Raw genomic sequence first — 17918 nt, 5'->3', positions numbered from 1 at the left:
TGTCTAAGCCTGCTAACTATGAAGTCCTCTCGATCTTTTTGTCCCTGCCATCCACAGCACTATGGTCACAGGCCCAGGTGGCCACACCATGGGAACTGGAGTACAAACTCAGGCTCCCATGCTTGAGCTTGTGCCTACCAAACCACGTTTCCATCCTTAAACCCTTTTGCCTTGTAAATTAATTACCTCAGATATTCTGTTGTAAGAAACTGATTAACCCCATTATGTAATTACATAGAAAACAAGTGCATTCGAATAACCCAAAGAATGTAAAGGTGAGAATATACACGCAGGGTATGGAAAGACAAAAATTATGGAGAAGGGGACTCCGTGTATGGAAGTTCAAATTATTTTGATGTCAAACAGCGGAAATTTCAAACAAAATTAGAAGAAAAATTAGCTTATGCATCATAAAGGAAGTTAGTATTTTGTATTTATCTAGGAAACACAAAGAAAGCTCAGCCCTATAGTGAGCATGGACGAAGAACGTGTGGAGTCCGGGAGGAGAGGAACCCTCTAAGAGCAAACTCACAGATGACAAGACCTGCGCTCCTTCCATAAATGCACACCAGATGAGAAGACGGAACAGAGAAAGGTGAAAATAGTATTCAGTTGGGGTTAGCATCAGAATAAGATTTTTACTGGAAAGTTCCAGGCAGGGCATGGCAACGAGCCAGAGCTCTGTTTCAAAAACAACAACAACAACAACAACAACAACAACAACAACAACAACAGAAAACAAAACAAAAACTCAAAGCAAAACCCCTCAAACGACTGGAGGTAGAGAAAAGGTGTGCTTAATTCTGAGACGGTCTGACATCCGTTTCTCGGAGCTTTACTGTGTGACTGATCTTTTATTTCTGAACTAGCATTTGTCCCAAAGAAATACGCAGTAAATATGGGAATATTTACTAGGAGGAGATTCACCAGAGTGTGCCACAGAGAAATGTTAAATCACCCTGTCAGTTTGGGTTAGCCTGCAGCGATGGGATTCACAGTTGGTTGGTTTCTTTTGAGCTCTGACCCAGTTCCTTTCTCAAAACAAAAAGATGATTTTTTTTAATAATTAAGTTGCTCTATTTCTTTTCCATTGAAATAAAAAATATTTTTTTATATTGACAGAGTTTCATTATATTGTCACCCCACATGGCCTGTATCAACCAGACTGACCTTGTCCCAGAGATCCTCTTGCTGCTGTCTGCCTTAAAGGTGTGAGCTAGCTGTCATACTCTGCCAATCCTGTGTCCTTGGGACACTTTGCCTTCTTAATTGTGTGCATATAGTCAGTCGTTTATGACCACAATTAGGCCTAATCTGATACCGGAAGTTGGGAGCTAAGTTCTGTTTTAATGTGACATCAGGCAAGTCACAGAAATGCATGCACAGTAAGTGACAGGCACACATTCCATCTCCCTTATTAACATAAATTCATCTTTTGTGTGCATGACATGGAAATGCTATAGAAACACACAGCAGTAGACAAATTTGACTCATCAATCAGTTATAATACTCAAAATTTATAATTAGCATTATTTTAAACCTTAATGTTAATCTTATCTTTTCCTATAGGCGATCTTTAATATCACATCAAATCGGCGGAGAAATATTGAGAAACGCTTTTTTTTCCCCTTTCTTCCTGGAGTTCCGCGTACCCTTTCCTGGTTGCTAGGCAGATAAAACAATTCTCTGAATGACCTAATGCTTTGTTTACAGTGTCATGCTATGTGAATCTTGGTTATGTATGAAATTACCCTGAGCCTAAAACCAGAGACAACAACTATATGTGGCTTACTATAAATTTTACCAGGAGAATTAAACGGGATTTACGAGAGAATTTTAATCTAAAAATAACGAGCAATAGATACTTCGCAGAAACTAAATAATAGAACAGCTTTACTATTTGGGATAATGTAAAAATTAATCATGGGTTTTGACTCGTGGGTCGTCCAGTCTTGAAGAAAAGCCGTGTGTAAGGCTAGGGCGGCTCCTCTCCTTGGGCAGTAGTTCCCTTTCGTGCCTCAAGGGGCAGGGCGCGCTTCTCAGTTGAAGACTGTACAGCTAGCTGTCCTAGAAAGTTCCATTCCTGTTTTCTGTTGTTCTCACTGAATTTTACAGAAGCAACCATGATCTGAGAAACAAGGGAGTCACGCGCAGCACCAGCAAGTGTGCTGACTACCTCGGGGCCTTGTGTCCACCGAGACTGAGCTGCGTGCTGCTCGATTTAGGCGAGGTGTGAGAGCCGATGTACAAAATGGATGTTATAAAATAGAGGCCTTTATAAACGTGAGCCTTTGAAAGGGGCCATTCTCGGGCAGTTGGGCGCGCGCGCTGCCTCCTCCGCCTTGTAGAAGCCATTCCGAAGGGAACCTGTTAAACTTGCAGAACTTGTCAGATGTTTGTGAAGCTCGATGCCATCGGGGAAGGCTTTTTATCAGTTTTTTCGGTGCGCTTGAGTCAACAGCAACACAATATCACTGACTGGCCAAGAATACTTGGGTTCCTGACCCTGAGAGGCTAGGACAACCTGAAATGCTCTGATAGGGATATAGGAATGCTCCTTGTCCTCATGCCTCTCTCTCTCTCTCTCTCTCTCTCTCTCTCTCTCTCTCTCTCTCTCTCTCTCTCTCTCTCCTCTCTTCCTCCCTCCCTCCTCCCTCCTCTTTCTCCCCCTCCCTCCCTTCTCCATTCCCCCTTTCTCCCTGCCCCCTTTTCTCTCTTCTTTCCCACTCCACGACTCCTCTTAGTACTGGGGAATCAAGCCCAGAGCTTTGTTCGCACTTTAGGGCTATCCCTAGCCTGGAAACATTCAGATAAGCCAATCATGACCCTCAGACAAGCTTACAACACATGTCTGTGAAGTGTCTAGATTTTTGTTGTTGTTGTTGTTGTTTGTTTGTTTGTTTGTTTTTTCTTCACGATGAGAGGTCTGTGGTCCAGAGAAGAAAGGCAGCTTGTAGAGGGATGGGACAGTCGCAGCTGCAGACAGGATCTGGGGCAGAGCTGAGTGTGGACAACAGGCTCAGCCCAGAGTTTTGCCTTAGGGCAAGCTGTGTTCTCCTAAGCCATTGTCCTGTGAAGCAGCTCGGCTTCAGTGGGTTATGGGTCAGGTGAGGAGGTTCCCTATGAAGCACACAGGACAGGTAGGCACTTACAGAAAGTCAGTTTTTAAATACCATTAACAAAACCTAGATAAGCCCAGTTTTGAACCATACTGCATTTCTACCTTCCACGCCTGTTTAAGATTTCTCAAGTTTACAAGGAAGGAATTGTGTGTTTAAAATGGGCCCTGTATTTCTGAAGAGGATGCTGTGGTATTGACTGGGGGGTAGTGGTGGTGGGTGGGTGGTGTCTTGGAGTAGCAGACAGCCGCAGTGTCTAGCTGGTAAACCAGAGCCAATGTAGGATCCAGTTTCAAAGCCAGCATGTGCATCGACAAATCAATACAATCGAGGGATATTATCAATAGCTAGTCTTTCACTCTTTTTCCATTTGTGTTTAGACTCAAGTTTTTCATGCCATTCATCAAAACTGAATGTTGAAAATGTATCCCCGTCTAAAATTGAAGTGGTAAAATAATAAATAAATTAATTAATTAATAAAAACCGAGTAACTAATTAATAAAAACTAAGCTAGTTTGGCAGAAGAGCTTGTCTAAATCTTAGCATTTGGTTCTAGCCAACTTTTATATAGAATAGTAAAGTAATTAAAAGTATTTTTTTAATTATTCAAAATATAACCAAACATTTCTTTTTTTTTTTTTAATTTTTATTTATTTTTTTTATTCTTTTTTTTTCCCACGGGCTTATAATTTTTTATTAACTTGAGTATTTCTTATATACATTTCGAGTGTTATTCCCTTTCCCGGTTTCCGGGCAAACATCCCCCTCCCCCCTCCCCTTCCTTATGGGTGTTCCCCTCCCAACCCTCCCCCCATTGCCGCCCTCCCCCCATAGACTAGTTCACTGGGGGTTCAGTCTTAGCAGGACCCAGGGCTTCCCCTTCCACTGGTGCTCTTACTAGGATATTCATTGCTACCTATGGGGTCAGAGTCCAGGGTCAGTCCATGTATAGTCTTTAGGTAGTGGCTTAGTCCCTGGAAGCTCTGGTTGCTTGGCATTGTTGTACTTTTGGGGTCTCGAGCCCCTTCAAGCTCTTCCGGTTCTTTCTCTAATTCCTTCAATAGGGGACCTATTCTCAGTTCAGTGGTTTGCTGCTGGCATTCGCCTCTATATTTGCTGTATTCTGGCTGTGTCTCTCAGGAGCGATCTACATCCGGCTCCTGTCGGTCTGCACTTCTTTGCTTCATCCATCTTGTCTAATTGGGTGGCTGTATATGTATGGGCCACATGTGGGGCAGGCTCTGAATGGGTGTTCCTTCAGTCTCTGTTTTAATCTTTGCCTCTCCCTTCCCTGCCAAGGGTATTCTTTTTCCTCATTTAAAGAAGGAGTGAAGCATTCACATTTTGATCATCCGTCTTGAGTTTCGTTTGTTCTAGGGATCTAGGGTAATTCAAGCATTTGGGCTAATAGCCACTTATCAATGAGTGCATACCATGTATGTCTTTCTGTGATTGGGTTAGCTCACTCAGGATGATGTTTTCCAGTTCCAACCATTTGCCTACGAATTTCATAAACTCGTTGTTTTTGATAGCTGAGTAATATTCCATTGTGTAGATGTACCACATTTTCTGTATCCATTCCTCTGTTGAAGGGCATCTGGGTTCTTTCCATTTTCTGGCTATTATAAATAAGGCTGCGATGAACATAGTGGAGCACGTGTCTCTTTTATATGTTGAGGCATCTTTTGGGTATATGCCCAAGAGAGGTATAGCTGGATCCTCAGGCAGTTCAATGTCCAATTTTCTGAGGAACCTCCAGACTGATTTCCAGAATGGTTTTACCAGTCTGCAATCCCACCAACAATGGAGGAGTGTTCCTCTTTCTCCACATCCTCGCCAGCATCTGCTGTCACCTGAGTTTTTGATCTTAGCCAATCGCACTGGTGTGAGGTGAAATCTCAGGGTTGTTTTGATTTGCATTTCCCTTATGACTAAAGATGTTGAACATTTCTTTAGGTGTTTCTCAGCCATTCGGCATTCCTCAGCTGTGAATTCTTTGTTTAGCTCTGAACCCCATTTTTTAATAGGGTTATTTGTTTCCCTGCGGTCTAACTTCTTGAGTTCTTTGTATATTTTGGAAATAAGGCCTCTATCTGTTGTAGGATTGGTAAAGATCTTTTCCCAATCTGTTGGTTGCCGTTTTGTCCTAACCACAGTGTCCTTTGCCTTACAGAAGCTTTGCAGTTTTATGAGATCCCATTTGTCGATTCTTGATCTTAGAGCATAAGCCATTGGTGTTTTGTTCAGGAAATTTTTTCCAGTGCCCATGTGTTCCAGATGCTTCCCTAGTTTTTCTTCTATTAGTTTGAGTGTGTCTGGTTTGATGTGGAGGTCCTTGATCCACTTGGACTTAAGCTTTGTACAGGGTGATAAGGATGGATCGATCTGCATTCTTCTACATGTTGCCCTCCAGTTGAACCAGCACCATTTGCTGAAAATGCTATCTTTTTTCCATTGGATGGTTTTGGCTCCTTTGTCAAAAATCAAGTGACCATAGGTGTGTGTGTTCATTTCTGGGTCTTCAATTCTATTCCATTGGTCTATCTGTCTGTCTCTGTACCAATACCATGCAGTTTTTATCACTATTGCTCTGTAATACTGCTTGAGTTCAGGGATAGTGATTCCCCCTGAAGTCCTTTTATTGTTGAGGATAGCTTTAGCTATCCTGGGTTTTTTGTTATTCCAGATGAATTTGCAAATTGTTCTGTCTAACTCTTTGAAGAATTGGATTGGTATTTTGATGGGGATTGCATTGAATCTGTAGATTGCTTTTGGTAAAATGGCCATTTTTACCATATTAATCCTGCCAATCCATGAGCATGGGAGATCTTTCCATCTTCTGAGGTCTTCTTCAATTTCTTTCCTCAGTGTCTTGAAGTTCTTATTGTACAGATCTTTTACTTGCTTGGTTAAAGTCACACCGAGGTACTTTATATTATTTGGGTCTATTATGAAGGGTGTCGTTTCCCTAATTTCTTTCTCGGCTTGTTTCTCTTTTGTATAGAGGAAGGCAACTGATTTATTTGAGTTAATTTTATACCCAGCCACTTTGCTGAAGTTGTTTATCAGCTTTAGTAGTTCTCTGGTGGAACTTTTGGGATCACTTAAATATACTATCATGTCATCTGCAAATAGTGATATTTTGACCTCTTCTTTTCCGATCTGTATCCCTTTGATCTCCTTTTGTTGTCTGATTGCTCTGGCTAGAACTTCAAGAACTATATTGAATAAGTAGGGAGAGAGTGGGCAGCCTTGTCTAGTCCCTGATTTTAGTGGGATTGCTTCAAGTTTCTCTCCATTTAGTTTAATGTTAGCAACTGGTTTGCTGTATATGGCTTTTACTATGTTTAGGTATGGGCCTTGAATTCCTATTCTTTCCAGGACTCTTATCATGAAGGGGTGTTGAATTTTGTCAAATGCTTTCTCAGCATCTAATGAAATGATCATGTGGTTCTGTTCTTTCAGTTTGTTTATATAATGGATCACGTTGATGGTTTTCCGTATATTAAACCATCCCTGCATGCCTGGGATGAAGCCTACTTGATCATGGTGGATGATTGTTTTGATGTGCTCTTGAATTCGGTTTGCCAGAATTTTATTGAGTATTTTTGCGTCGATATTCATAAGGGAAATTGGTCTGAAGTTCTCTTTCTTTGTTGTGTCTTTGTGTGGTTTAGGTATAAGAGTAATTGTGGCTTCGTAGAAGGAATTCGGTAGGGCTCCATCTGTTTCAATTTTGTGGAATAGTTTGGATAATATTGGTATGAGGTCTTCTATGAAGGTTTGATAGAATTCTGCACTAAACCCGTCTGGACCTGGGCTCTTTTTGGTTGGGAGACCTTTAATGACTGCTTCTATTTCCTTAGGAGTTATGGGGTTGTTTAACTGGTTTATCTGTTCCTGATTTAACTTCGATACCTGGTATCTGTCTAGGAAATTGTCCATTTCCTGAAGATTTTCAAATTTTGTTGAATATAGGTTTTTATAGTAAGATCTGATGATTTTTTGAATTTCCTCCGAATCTGTAGTTATGTCTCCCTTTTCATTTCTGATTTTGTTAATTTGGACACACTCTCTGTGTCCTCTCGTTAGTCTGGCTAAGGGTTTATCTATCTTGTTGATTTTCTCAAAGAACCAACTTTTGGTTCTGTTGATTCTTTCTATGGTCCTTTTTGTTTCTACTTGGTTGATTTCAGCTCTGAGTTTGATTATTTCCTGCCTTCTACTCCTCCTGGGTGTATTTGCTTCTTTTTGTTCTAGAGCTTTTAGGTGTGCTGTCAAGCTGCTGACATATGCTCTTTCCTGTTTCTTTCTGCAGGCACTCAGCGCTATGAGTTTTCCTCTTAGCACAGCTTTCATTGTGTCCCATAAGTTTGAGTATGTTGTATCTTCATTTTCATTAAATTCTAAAAAGTTTTTAATTTCTTTCTTTATTTCTTCCTTGACCAGGTTATCATTGAGTAGAGCATTGTTCAATTTCCACGTATATGTGGGCATTCTTCCCTTATTGTTATTGAAGACCAGTTTTAGGCCGTGGTGGTCCGATAGCACGCATGGGATTATTTCTATCTTTCTGTACCTGTTGAGGCCCGTTTTTTGACCAATTATATGGTCAATTTTGGAGAAAGTACCATGAGGAGCTGAGAAGAAGGTAAATCCTTTTGCTTTAGGATAGAATGTTCTATAAATATCCGTTAAGTCCATTTGGCTCATGACTTCTCTTAGTCTGTCTACATCACTGTTTAATTTCTGTTTCCATGATCTGTCCATTGATGAGAGTGGGGTGTTGAAATCTCCCACTATTATTGTGTGAGGTGCAATGTGTGTTTTGAGCTTTAGTAAGGTTTCTTTTACGTATGTAGGTGCCCTTTTATTTGGGGCATAGATATTTAGGATTGAGAGTTCATCTTGGTTGATTTTTCCTTTGATGAATATGAAGTGTCCTTCCTTATCTTTTTTGATGACTTTTAGTTGGAAATTGATTTTATTTGATATTAGAATGGCTACTCCAGCTTGCTTCTTCTGACCATTTGCTTGGAAAGTTGTTTTCCAGCCTTTCACTCTGAGGTAGTGTCTGTCTTTGTCTCTGAGGTGTGTTTCCTGTAGGCAGCAGAATGCAGGGTCCTCGTTGCGTATCCAGTTTGTTAATCTATGTCTTTTTATTGGGGAGTTGAGGCCATTGATATTGAGAGATATTAAGGAATAGTGATTATTGCTTCCCGTTATATTCATATTTGGATGTGAGGTTATGTTTGTGTGCTTTCATTCTCTTTGTTTTGTTGCCAAGACGATTAGTTTCTTGCTTCTTCTAGGGTATAGCTTGCCTCCTTATGTTGGGCTTTACCATTTATTATCCTTTGTAGTGCTGGATTTGTAGAAAGATATTGTGTAAATTTGGTTTTGTCATGGAATATCTTGGTTTCTCCATCAATGTTAATTGAGAGTTTTGCTGGATACAGTAATCTGGGCTGGCATTTGTGTTCTCTTAGGGTCTGTATAACATCAGTCCAGGATCTTCTGGCCTTCATAGTTTCTGGCGAGAAGTCTGGTGTGATTCTGATAGGTCTCCCTTTATATGTTACTTGACCTTTTTCCCTTACTGCTTTTAATATTCTTTCTTTATTTTGTGCGTTTGGTGTTTTGACAATTATGTGACGGGAGGTGTTTCTTTTCTGGTCCAATCTATTTGGAGTTCTGTAGGCTTCTTGTATGTCTATGGGTATCTCTTTTTTTAGGTTAGGGAAGTTTTCTTCTATGATTTTGTTGAAGATATTTACTGGTCCTTTGAGCTGGGAGTCTTCACTCTCTTCTATACCTATTATCCTTAGGTTTGATCTTCTCATTGAGTCCTGGATTTCCTGTATGTTTTGGACCAGTAGCTTTTTCCGCTTTACATTATCTTTGACAGTTGAGTCAATGATTTCTATGGAATCTTCTGCTCCTGAGATTCTCTCTTCCATCTCTTGTATTCTGTTGGTGAAGCTTGTATCTACAGCTCCTTGTCTCTTCTTTTGGTTTTCTATATCCAGGGTTGTTTCCATGTGTTCTTTCTTGATTGCTTCTATTTCCATTTTTAATTCCTTCAACTGTTTGATTGTGTTTTCCTGGAATTCTTTCAGGGATTTTTGCGATTCCTCTCTGTAGGCTTTTACTTGTTTATTAATGTTTTCCTGTGCTTCCCTAAGTGTGTTCAAGTCTTTCTTGAAGTCCTCCAGCATCATGATCAAATATGATTTTGAAACTAGATCTTGCTTTTCTGGTGTGTTTGGATATTCCATGTTTGTTTTGGTGGGAGAATTGGGCTCCGATGATGGCATGTAGTCTTGGTTTCTGTTGCTTGGGTTCCTGCGCTTGCCTCTCGCCATCAGATTTTCTCTAGTGTTACTTTGTTTTGCTATTTCTGACAGTGGCTAGACTGTCCTATAAGCCTGTGTGTCAGGAGTGCTGTAGACCTCTTTTCCTCTCTTTCAGTCAGTTATGGGGACAGAGTGTTCTGCTTTCGGGCGTGTAGTTTTTCCTCTCTACAGGTCTTCAGCTGTTCCCGTGGGCCTGTGTCTTGAGTTCACCAGGCAGCTTTCTTGCAGCAGAAAATTTGGTCTTACCTGTGGTCCCGAGGCTCAGGTTTGCTCGTGGGGTGCTGTCCAGGGGCTCTCTGCAGCGGCAGCAACCAGGAAGACCTGTGCCGCCCCTTCCGGGAGCTTCAGTGTACCAGGGTTCCAGATGGTCTTTGGCTTTTTCCTCTGGCGTCCGAGATGTGTGTGCAGGGAGCAGTCTCTTCTGGTTTCCCAGGCCTGTCCGCCTCTCTGAAGGTTTAGCTCTCCCTCCCACGGGATTTGGGTGCAGAGAACTGTTTATCCGGTCTGTTTCCTTCAGGGTCCGGCGGTGTCTCAGGCGCAGGGGTCCTGCCGATCCTGGGCCCTCCCCCACGGGAGCCCAGAGGCCTTATACAGTTTCCTCTTGGGCCAGGGATGTGGGCAGGGGTGAGCAGTGTTGGTGGTCTCTTCCGCTCTGCAGCCTCAGGAGTGCCCACCTGACCAGGCGGTTGGGTCTCTCTCTCACCGGGTCTGGGAGCAGAGAGCTGCTGCCATAACCAAACATTTCTAAGTCTGACTAACTATCTAATTGGAAAACCTGAACATAAAATCCCAAGTCGGGGTGATCAAATGACACTGTTAAGTGGACACATGCTCAGCTGGCGGAATGAAGATAGAAACCTACAGAAAATGAGGGATGGGGTGTAGCTAAGTTGGTGAACAGCTTCTTAGGGTACAAGAAACTGTGGGGCTCAACAGCTGCGAATAGGTCGATCACAGTGATAACCCCAGCATTTGTGGAGTGGAGTCAGGACGATTAGGAAATCAAGCCTATTGTTGGCTTTGAGGCTGTCTTAAAACAAAACAAACATAAAGGAAAAAAACTAAAACCTTATGAACTAGATATCTCTTCTTAGGGATCTTAGAGGGATGTCCATACTGGGTCTATCCCTTTATCAGATCTGAGAGATTTGGACTTGAATATAAATCTCTTAAGCACATGATTTTCTCGGAATATAATTCGTGGACAATTTTATTCATACACTCGCCCAGCTGCTGACTGTTCAGAAGAACGGGTTTAATTAATTGCCAGATGCTGCCACCCTTTTGGCCTGGGAATGCCTGCTGATTGGGTCCACTGGGAGGATGCTGTCTGGATTTAGGGGCTTAGTCAGCTGGAAAACTCTTGGGAGAAATAATGACCTCAGAGGCAGAAGTCTTGAGCTGCTACTCATTAGTCACCAGCATGTGAAAATGGCCTTATTCTCTAGTTAACAAAGCCACCTGGTGTGGGCAAAAGTCCCTCCCTGTATGTTAATTTAAAATATTATTTAATTATTCAAAGTGTAATTATTCAAACATTTTTAAGTCTTAATAATTTTATCTATTTGGAAAATCCAATACTCAGCCGTCAGAATGAATATATATATATATATATACATATATATATTATATAATGGAGGGAAGAAGTTTCTGGAATGAAATGAATGAATATTGAACTCACAATAAGTATGTGAAAGCAAGGGCAGGACACGTAGGGAATGACGCACTGTGACTGACATAGTCTAAACCCCAAGAAAATAGACACTAGGTAATTGGTAATGAAGGGGAGTCTGTGCTCCCACACATGATCATGTACATGTATGTGTGGTTATACATGTGTAGGGGTTCACATAGAGGCTTAAGGTCAACCCGTACGTCATTCTCCAGGACTACCAATTTGGTTTTGTTTTTTTCTTTTCTCAATTTTTTCCTAATATGTTTCTCTTGTGATTCTTTTACTCTTTGTGAGTTTCACACATGTCTATAATGTGTTTGATCCTATTCACCTCCCCCTCCACACCCCACTGAACCCTCCAGCACATCCCCCTTTCAACTTCAGGTCATCTTTTTATCTGTATAACTCCATGAGTCCAGTTGGTACTTCCCATGGTGCCTGGGTGCAGGGCCAGCTACTGGATGATGGGCAGCCAATGACCACACACGGAGAGAAAGATGATTGTGCATTCTCTAACAGCTGTGGACCTCTCAGTGGGACCTGGGCTCAGCAGGTAGGCCAGGCCATTGAGTTCCAGGAACCCACCCGTTTCCACCTCCACAGCACTTTGGACTACAAGTACAGGAAGTCATACCTGGTTCTTCCATGGGAAGCGGGGAATCGAACTCAGGTCCTCATCCCATACAGCAAGCACTTTACCCATACACTTTCCTAGCTCCATAGTAACAGGTTTGGCTATTTAAATGGAACATGACTGTAACAGACTTACACATACAAGTGTTGAGTCAATTACCCTTTGTTACTTAAAAATTATAATGGTTCATGACTTAAATGACAGTTCTTTGCTGTTTGTTTTGATTGTGTGGCTTGGCTGGGTGACAGTTCTGGTATAGCCTAGGCTTCCTGTCATGCTGAGGTCAGCTGGCAGTTGGGATGTGAAAGCAGAATGTTCTTTTTCTTGTCCTCTAGGGGGCTGCCATATTTCAGAGTGTAACCCTGTCCTGCCTTTCTCTGTGTGGGCTCACATTTGCTCAGTTACAAGGACAACCCAGGGTGGGTTGGAGGATACAGTGAACATCTAGAGTGGAAGTTCTCAACCTGTGGGTCATGACCCCTTTGGGGGTCACATATCTGACATCCTGTAGATCAGATATTTACATTATGGTTCATAACAGTAGTGAAATTACAGTGATGGAGTAGCGACAAAAGTAATTCTACGGTTGATGGTCACCACGACCTGAGGAGCTGTATTCAAGAGTCCCAGCATTAGGAAGGCTCCAGGGTATGGAGAGGGTGAGAGCAAGCTGGAGACATCACTGAGACCTCCACAGTTGTGCTCAGCTTATACATGTAAGGTATTTGTAGACCGAACACGCATAACCTGAGAACACGGCCACTCTAGGTGAGGACCGTTCAACAGCTCTAATCCTAACGTGAATTGTGTGTGCTCCTGCCTGGGGTGCTTTAGTTGTGGCCCCTCAAGGTGTGTGAGTGCTGGAACCTTGGTCCCCAGTAAAGCAATGAGGATGGTTGGAAACCTTAAGAGGGGATAAGGCTACTCTAGGTATTGCGTTGCGAAGGGATTAGTGCTGGTCCCACAGGGGACATTAGTTGTTATAAAAACTGTAAGTCTGGCTTCTCCCCAGTGTCTTGCCTTCTATCTCATTATATAACACCTGTTTTGCTATCACTTATGTCCCCTCTTGGCCTTGTCTGCTTTATTGTAATCTAACCAGGAAAGCCTCACTGGAGCTAAATAGATGCTGTTCCTACACTGGGCTTCTAAAACTGTGAGCGAGACAAACCTTTTCGTGATTATCATATGCCTACCATTGGCCATTTGTTATAGCAACACAGGATAGACTAAGGCAACATATAAATTTCCTCATAGCCACATTATAAAGGGGTTTCAAACAAGCAACATTATTTTTAGTACTGAATTTTTAAAAGCCCAATGTATCCCTTAATGGTAAAAAATAAATTAAAAAAAAATAAAAATCTGCTTAAATCAATAGCCAACATTTGAAAGGGGTCAAAGAACAAAAAACGTTCCTACAAGCCAAGAATTCAAGAACTGCTTTTAATCACTGAAGGTCTAATGTGTGCAATTAGATGGAAACCTGAAGTTAAAGACTTTGGGGAAGGGGGAGGGGTGGTGGTGGCAGGGCCAGGGAAAGGCAAAGAATAAATCTCCTTTACAGAAGTGGCAGGGAAATAAAAGCTCCTTAAGGTTGCTACCAAGTCACAGTATTAAAAATGATGTGCCATGTTAACATAAAAGGGGAAGACATTTTGCAAGGTCCCGCCCCTAGACAAAGACCTCCAGGTAAGCGGTAACTGCAGAGACGAGAAACAGCTTCTCCCACGGATAAGCCCCCTGTTGAGTGTCCAATGCAGAGTGGTTGGCCCTGAAGCCAGATACACACACACACACACACACACACACACACACACACAAACAAGAATGAACTTAGCTTGTGTGAATATATATATACACACACACACAACCAAGAATAAACTTAGCTTGTGTGAATATATATATATACACACACACACACAACCAAGAATAAACTTAGCTTGTGTGAATATATATATATACACACACACATATACACATATATATTTGTATTTACACACACACGCACAACAACAATAATAATAAAGAGCCTATCGACTTGAGATGGGGAGGCCTGGGAAGTGCTTGGGGGAGGGTAGCTGAGGGAGAAATGATGCAGTTGAATTTTAATTAAAAACCTATTTAAAATCGAAAAGTGAATATTGCTGTTCTATTTGATCATAGGCAAAGTTTAATTTCTCCCTTCATCGACTCGGCATGGCCCTGTGGTTTACCTTGCTCAATAGATCTCCAACGCAACTGACAGCAGCACGTGCTCAATAATTGCTCAGCTTGGGGCTTTTAGGAGTGAGCTCTGCTGGTGTGTGCAGGATGGAAGGCTTCTTAGCTGAGAAGCAAGTCCCAGCCGCAGCTGCCCCGAGGCCTCTGACGTGTCACGACTCCATCTTGCACCTCCATCCCAGCCAGCTGAATGCAGTCACAAGGAGCCCAGAAAAGATCAGAAAGAAACCGCTTATCAAAACCCAATAAAGTCAACTCTATTCTCCGAGTCCTTTGCTATGTGGCAGATTAACTGGTACAAAACACTGTTTTTAGAGCCATAGAATCGCAGCTACAACTTTTCAATTACCTACTGGTGTATTGCTCTGATAACAAGGGACACTGGAAACCAGACCTAGAGAAGCTAAGTGAGGCTGGCCCGGGGCGGGATTGTGTTTAGAGTTAGTTCCCACAAGACGTTAATTTGTCTATCCATTCACTGGACTATGCTGGTGACAGGAAGAGGAAACCAGCTTTATTTGGAGGGACAGACAGACACGTTAAGTGCAGTCATGATCCAGAGAGGTAAACACAGTCAAAAGTATGTGTGGAGTACTATTTTTGGAGACAAGGCAAAGGCGGGAGGGTCACCAGAGTGATGCGTGCATTTGGTCATAAAGGGCTTGGCAGAATTGTGTGAGTCACAGACAGTTAGGACAAGGCAAAGGGCAAAAGCTCAGAAACACTCAAGGACAGGTCAGGAATGGAACAGGGTGGACAGTCTGGAGCTTTTTGTCCTTTGTCAATCTTGTTCTCCAAATTCACTTCAGAACATTAGCCTCATGACAAGGACACCACAAGACCTACAGAGAACTAACCTGGGGCCATGGGGGCTCACAGACTCTGGGCCACCAACCAGGGAGCGTGCTGGAGCTGGACCAGGGCCCCCTACACACTTGTAGCAGATGTGATATGCACTGTGGTCTTCATGTGGCTCTCCTACCAAGCATATTGGGGCTGTCACATTCTGTCCCCTACTTTTGGATCCTTTTCCCCCAACGTGGCCTGCCTGGTTGGGCCTCAGTGGGAAAGGATAAGCCTAATCCTGCTGGGACTAGATATCTCAGGACAGGCTGGTACGAATGAAGGTTCTCCTTCTCTGAGGAGAAAGGGAGGAGGCAATGGGGGTTGTGGGGAGGGATCTGTAAGAGTAGGACTGGAAGGAGAGGAGGGAGAAGGCTGCGATCATGATGTAAAGTGAATAAAAAGAAATAAATTAGTGAAAAAACGTTAGCCTCAAATAGTTACAATTTCAGCTGACTTTTAAAGTCCTTTAAAAATATTAATTTTGTGTATATGTGTGTGCCTATACATCACATGTGTGTGTCACGCATGGCAGCAGAGACCAGAAAAGGACATTGGATCGCCTGCAACTGGAGGTACAGGTGTTTGGTGAGCCTCGGTGTGGGCGCTGGGAACCAAACATGGTTCCACTGCAAGAGCAGCCAGTGCTCTCAACTGCTGACGCGTCTCTGCTGCCCTCCGACCTTTCTAAGGAGTTCTGTAATGTGAAAACAACAGCTTCTGGAACCATCTGCCATAAGGCTCGGATGCACACGTCTCCTTTCCGCCTGCCTCTCTCCATCAAGTTGTAAGCGTCACCATTGGCTGGTTTTATAACAGGCCAATCAGCACCCAAACATGACGCTTGGAGGCGGGTCCTGTTCTAAAGTGAACCTGTGGGTTTCTTTCCCATTAAATGGAAGGAGAGACCCCTCCTAGTTTCCGAACTGGTTTCCCATCTCTGAAACAGCGCGCCCCTTCAGCTGCCTTGTTGTGGTGTCTCTGAGTAACTTGTTCGAATTTGACCCACAGTCAAGTGTTCTTCATTATCAGCTGAGTAACTAGAGAATTATTTTTTTAGGGTTTTAAAATTCCAGTGCATCATCTACGACCTTTTCCCCTAGGAGATACATAGTGAGGTAGATGTATCAAGCACTGTTAGTTTCGTGTAGCCACAGGATAGAGACTGCTCTTGCGGTAGCATTAAGGAAACCAAATAGTCATTTCCTAGACACCTGAAACAGGTGCTCTTTGTGGAAATGAGTATCATCTCCTTTCTTCCTTAAAGCTATGGGTGGGACTTCCAGTGGAGGGCGGGGGACACCAGCCCACCCACAAAACCTTTGACCCAAAATCTGTCCTGCCTACCAGATGTGCAGGGATAAAGATGGAGGAGAGATTGAGAGAACAGCCAGCCAATGACTGGCCCAACTTCAAACCCACCCCACAAACAAGAACCAATCCCTGACACCATTAATGATGCTCTGTTAGACTTGCAGGCAGGAGCCTAGCATAACTGTCCTCTGAGACGCTCCATCCAGCAGTGGATGGAAACGGATGTAGAGACCCAAAGACAAGCATTAGGAGACTTGGGGAGACTTGTAGAGAGTGGGGGGATGGCTTGAAGGAGCTGGAGGGCTCGAGGACACATAAAAACCTAGAGTTAACTAACCTGGGCCCATGGGTGTTCCTAGAGACTAAACTACCAACCAAAGAGTATGTATGGGCTGGACGTAGGCCCCCCCCATATATGTAGCAGATGTGCAGCTTGGCCTTTATGTCGGTCTCCTAACAATTGGAGTGGGGGCTGTCTCTGCTGCTGCCTGTCTTTGGATCCCTTTCCTCCTGCTGTACTGTCTTGCCTGGCCTCAGTGGGAAAGGATGCGCTAAGACTTGCTGTGACTTGAGGTGCCAGGGCAGCATGATACCCATGGAGACTTCCCCTTCTCTGAGGAGAAGGAGAGGGGGTAGTGTGGATAGGGCTGCAATTGGGACATAAAGTGAATAAATAAATAAACATAAATAAATAAAAGTATTTTCAAGAGAAGAAAAGAGCTGCAGTGGAATTTCAGTACCTACCGTGAAAGTGAGAAAATGTCAGGCCCAGACCTTTAAACAAGGACATCTAAGGTCATCTCCTCTCCTGTGGCTCGCCATTATTCTCTCTTTGATGACCTATTTTCTCATTTGTTTAGTTTTCTTTTGCTTATGTCCCTTTAAAAATAGGGTTTTTTGCTTCTCAGATTTCTTTTTTCTGAGTAGCGCAGTCTGCTGTCTAGACAGACGCATCCGTGTGCCAGAGCCTTTGCGCTGAGGACTGTGGGGGAGCATGCCTAGTCAGAGCTTTTGTCCTGGAAGTGAGGGAGCAGAGGACACCCTAAGGTCCTTGACAGATGGCTGAGTGGTCACCAAGCAGGTCAAGCACAACAGGGAACAGACTATGGAGGAGAGATTCTGGAGGATTGTGAAGTGTGTATCTGTGTGTCTGTATAAATGTATTAAAATGCATGGGGGGTATTTAAACACCCAGAAGCATGTGTTAGTGTGCATATATGTGTGTCCATGTGTTTGTGTGCATGAGTGTTTGTGTGTATGTGAGTGTGTATATGAGTGTGTGTGTGTCTGTATGTGAGTGTGTGTATGAGTGTGTGTGTTTATGTGTATGTGAGTATGTATGTGTATTTGTGTGTGTGTGTCTGTGTTCATGTGTGTGAGTGTGTCTGTGTTCGGGTGCACGTGCATGTAAGTCAGTATGTCTGTGAGTGTGTGTGTGTGCATGTGTGTCTGTGAGTGTGTGCATTTATGTGTTTGTGAGTATGTGTGTGTGTGTCTGTGTGTGTCTATAAGTGTGTGTTTATGTGTATGTGAGTATGTATGTCTATGTGTGTCTGTGCATGCATGTGTGTGTGTGCGTGTGTGTGAGCCTTTGTGGCTTCTTTCCAACTGTTGGGAAGCATTTCTCAGCTTACAATCTGGTTTGCATGTTATCACAAAGGTGGCATAAGCAAGAGCAAACAAATGAGAAAAAGGATCATCAAAGTGTGTGCATGTGTGTGTACACATGTGTGTACATGTGTGAACATGTGTAT

At 43.0% G+C, this 17918-nt stretch overlaps 1 protein-coding gene; it reads right to left on the bottom strand.

Moving 5' to 3' along the window:
* Erich1 (glutamate-rich 1) overlaps positions 1 to 17918 on the bottom strand; it is a gene marked incomplete at its 5' end in the record, with an annotated part of 52793804 nt that overhangs the window by 19163175 nt on the left and 33612711 nt on the right.

This window comes from Rattus norvegicus, chromosome 16, assembly GCF_021556685.1.
Source record: "Rattus norvegicus strain SHRSP/BbbUtx chromosome 16, alternate assembly SHRSP_T2T, whole genome shotgun sequence".
Taxonomy (NCBI): domain Eukaryota; kingdom Metazoa; phylum Chordata; class Mammalia; order Rodentia; family Muridae; genus Rattus; species Rattus norvegicus.
This window is presented reverse-complemented; position numbering and strand designations above follow the sequence as displayed.